The sequence below is a fragment of the Arvicola amphibius genome, chromosome 14 (genome assembly GCF_903992535.2).
Source record: "Arvicola amphibius chromosome 14, mArvAmp1.2, whole genome shotgun sequence".
Classification (NCBI taxonomy): Eukaryota; Metazoa; Chordata; class Mammalia; order Rodentia; family Cricetidae; genus Arvicola; species Arvicola amphibius.
Window position 1 is genome coordinate 3,705,410 of NC_052060.1, and position 4,148 is coordinate 3,709,557.

General features: G+C 46.9%; 1 pseudogene; it reads right to left on the bottom strand.

Moving 5' to 3' along the window:
* Positions 1–446: 446 nt before the first annotated feature.
* LOC119801155 lies at positions 447–3,886 on the bottom strand (annotated as a pseudogene).
* Positions 3,887–4,148: the final 262 nt, after the last annotated feature.

The following is a 4,148-nucleotide window of genomic DNA, read 5'->3' on the forward strand; positions in this document are numbered from 1 at the left end:
TTCTGCTGTGCTCAGTCCTCTCTTCAGCCCAAAATATCATTTCCTGTGTCTTCTGATTTATTGGATATAAATTTTTAAAGGTTGTTAATACTGTAGAAAATTTTCTTTTTCCTTCAATTATGGTAGATACTTTTGCTTGGTATGTTAGTCTAGGCTGGCTGGCTTGTCTTTTAGTACTTAGAATGTCCCAGGCTTTTGGGACATTCAAAATTTCCATTGGAAAATCAACTCTCACTCCGATGGGTTTTTCTTTATATGTGACTTGCAGTTTCTTTTTCCTTGCAACTTTCAATGTGCCTTCTTTTTAAAAAATATGTAAATGACAAACATACTCCTCTTTCTTGTTATTAAGGCCTCTCTAATATCTTTCAGTAACAGAGCACTTATCTTACTAAATTCCACTATTGGCCATGGTTTGGGCCCTGCAAACGCCCTTTCCCTTCATCTCAGATGGAGCCCTTTGTATGTGGCCACGCAGTCATCACTGGTGTGTGGGCCAGGCTGGATCTGCTCCCAGATCTTCTTCTCAGCTCCTTGCCAGGCTCTCCAGGGAAAGCATGAAAGGAAGTTCCATCTTCAGGAACAGACCCATTGGGAGGGGCCAGAATTTCCACCTTCCCTGGTGAACTCGCACACATCGCCATGGCTTGAGACAGTACTGCCTGCAGTTTTGTTGGCCTCAGATTGCATGGTAAAATCACCACCTGATTTGCATCTGCCCTAGAGAAGCGTGATTCACCAGTCCACCGACAGCTGTCTTTGGGGCTGTTCTTCCCACATCTGCTTCTACATACAACGCCTCTGCACCTTTCTGGTTGCCATCTTTGCCCCAAACCAGCAGAAAATCATGCAGCAGCCAAGCACTGCTCTGGAGCGGCCCCAGCAGGCGCCAATACACTGTCTTGGCTGTGTCTACTTAATGCTTTAACTATAATATGCGCAGGGACTTTCTTTTTTGGTGTTGACTATGTTCTGTGTGCCTTTTGCACCTGTATGAGTGTGTCTTTCCTTACTTTATCTGCTGTGATCTTGTTGATCATCTGATGTATGCCATTGGCTTGGGATGCTTCTCTTTCATCTATGCCTGTAATTTGAAGGTTTGGTTTTCTCTAAGGTGTTCTACATTTCCTGTGTGTCCCTTTTCTGTATGTTTAATGCTTATCATAGTCCTTGTTTACACGACTTAGATCTCCTACTTTATCTTTGAGTCCTGATACTCTGTCTTCAGCCTGACTCATTTGCCTTGTAACACTTTCCTTTGAGTTTTCTGGCTGAGTTATCAGGGTTTTCAATTTAATCTTCATTTCAGCTCGAGTGCTTTTCTTACGGAATTCCGTCTTCAAGCTCTGTGTTGTCTTTGTCATTTGCTTCTGTTTCACATTTGTGTTTTCTTGGGCATCACAGAGGTGCTTATTCTCCCTAAATTCTTTCCCCTTAATTCCACTGAGCTGTTTCTTTGGGTCTTCTTTAAACTCCTCGGATTCTTTGATGAAAATTATGACTGTTCTTTTAAATTCCGTGTCCTGGCATTCATGTGGGTAATTCTCATTGGTGAACATTTTGACAGGACTGGCAGGTTCTGGAGAGAAGGCATGAGCTTGTTGTCTCACATTGCTGGTATTTTTGCAATGCAAATGGGGTGCACGGAATTCTTTTGTTAGTTCTAAGTCTGATATGGTCAGAGCAGGTTGGGACAGAAGAGCGGATGTTGGGGAAGGCTGGGCCGAGAGGTTAGAAATGGCTTGGGTGGGATGAAGTCAGGTGGACAGAGGGCTGATGTACAGGATGTCTCTTGTTCCAAGCTTGGAGTGCTGGGGTAGATATGGTTGGTGGAAGGGTTTGATGTGGCACATGAAGGACTTGGGCATTGGGAAAATAGGCAAGGCAAGTCCTGACAGAAGTCTAGAGATCAGTTGTGGTATAAATAGTGGAGGACAGACTAGAAGGGAGCCCTGGACATGGGATCTGGGCTACATCTAGCTGGTTGGGGAGAAGGCATGGGTGGAGACGGTCAGAGAGACTCACTGGTTGGATCCTGGAGAAGGAAGTAGGATCTCTGCCTGGGTGGACAGGCTGGATGTGGTGCAGAAGGGAGCTGGGAGGTGCTCCAGGACTTTTGTGGCGTCTGGCTTACTTGCTCTCTTGTAGAGGAAGTTAGCATCTTCTTGCCAGAGTTGCCTTCAGGCTCAGCCCACCCAGTCTGCACCCTGCCAGAGACTGCTCCTCAGAGCCATTCTACTGTGCCACCGAGCCAGAATAAACAGTTGGGGAAAAGGGTGCCAAGAAGTCCAGAGTCAGAGAACTCCCAGCTGGTAGGTTAGGAGCTACAGACCGTTGTTATGTAATCTCTGGGCTCTGTCCACACCAAGTCTTTGCTGACTGGCCACGCCGAAGGCCACCTCTAGACCAGCCTGCACCTTGGGCTTCTCCTGCATCCCTGGGAGGGGGGGACCCGTCAGTCACCTGGCTCCTGAACTCTCATCCTGAAGCTGTCCCAAGTCTGCACACTTCTCTCTTGTCTACCTGGGGATCTCTGCTCAGAATCTTGGTTGCTGGGAAACTTGACCTTCCCAGTCAACAAAGCTGCCATTCCCTTTCTTGTCCCTAACTGCTGTTTTCCAGCATCCTCAGCCTCCCTTGGGTGCTGCCCTTATTTCACTTCCTACCAAAATTCCAGCTCTCATCTCGGTGGTTCGGAGGTGTCGTATCTCGGCACATTCCTGCTGTTGACTCTACCTCACAGGAATCTCCTTGAAGGCTACAACCCTTTGTAGAAAATAACAGGCTTTCCCCAGCAGCACACTGCAGGCATTGTAATTATTGGTCTGTCTCCCTTACTGCTCCATTAATCTGTTAACTTGTCACTAGATAAGTTTTGCGTAGAGGAGACTGATAAACATTTGCTAAATACAATGGTGGTTGTGTTGGTTTTGATAGAAGGTTATGCTTAGAAGGTTATTTTCTATAATTAAGAAGTTGTGCAACACAGGAGACAGCAAGAAGAAGACAGGAAGTGGAGTGGAGTCGTGGAGAAATTGGACTGTGGGGCAGATTCCTGCTGAGAGGGTAGAAGGGCATCATCAGAACGATCAAAGTGCATATGCTGCCACCCTGTGGCCCGCCTGGGTCATGACAGCCTGGGTTCTCTTATTTTTATCAGCTTTACCTCACTTTATTTTTCTTGTATAAATCCCCTTACATGGGATTCACAGCTTGAGCCTGGGTCATCTGGACGGTGACTCTGTTGCGGGTTTTCACAAGCTGCTCAATGAATTCCTGGTAAGAAGCCTTGGTGAATACAGTTTCCTTCCAGAGGTTGGGGATCAAGAAGCTGTAGGTTTTGGAGGTGGCATCGAAGGTGGCCTTGGCAAAGTTGCCCAGGATGGCAGTGCAGACCCTGGCTGATGTGGAGCAGTCATTAATACCTGCCATCAGCAGCAGCTGCTTGGGCACAGGAGCAGAGACAACGCCAGTGTCTCTGGGGGCAGGGATGCGACACATGACAACAAGTCACAGCCACTTGTCAGTTTGCCATCTTGTTCTCCCAGTGGCCTCTCTTCACAGGGACAATGGAGAGCTAGCCAGAGATGATGGCGCCGTGCATGGCAGTGGCTACCTCCATGGAGATCAACATGATGATCATTGTAGTCCCCAATAGTGACGAAAGCCTTGAACCTGGTCCGCTGGTCAGCCTGACCAGGTCGGCTTCTGCACTGGAAGTATCTTTAGAACCCCATCCTTTAGGGATGCGCCCAGAGAAAAGTCAACAATCTCAGATTCCTTCATGGTCAGGGAGGACAGGTAGATCTCCTCTAGGGACTTGACCTTCATGTCCTTGAGCAGGCTGCTCAGCTTGGTGATGGAAATCCACTCCTTGTCTGGTTTTACCACCATGGGTACCATGTCCTTGAGCATGACCATGGCCCCCAAACCTCCAAACGCTTTGTGGAAGCTGCGGGCATCCTATTGGCCACTTGTTGTTTTTCAGAAAAAGAAGGAAGATCTGGTTTTGTAAATTAAAGGTAGGAGAGGTTGTTTGAGGATAATTCTCCTTATGGTTTGATATTCTGTTTAATACTCATATGTGCATATGTGTTTAATACTCGTGCATATGTGTTTAATACTCATATGTGTTTAATACTCATATG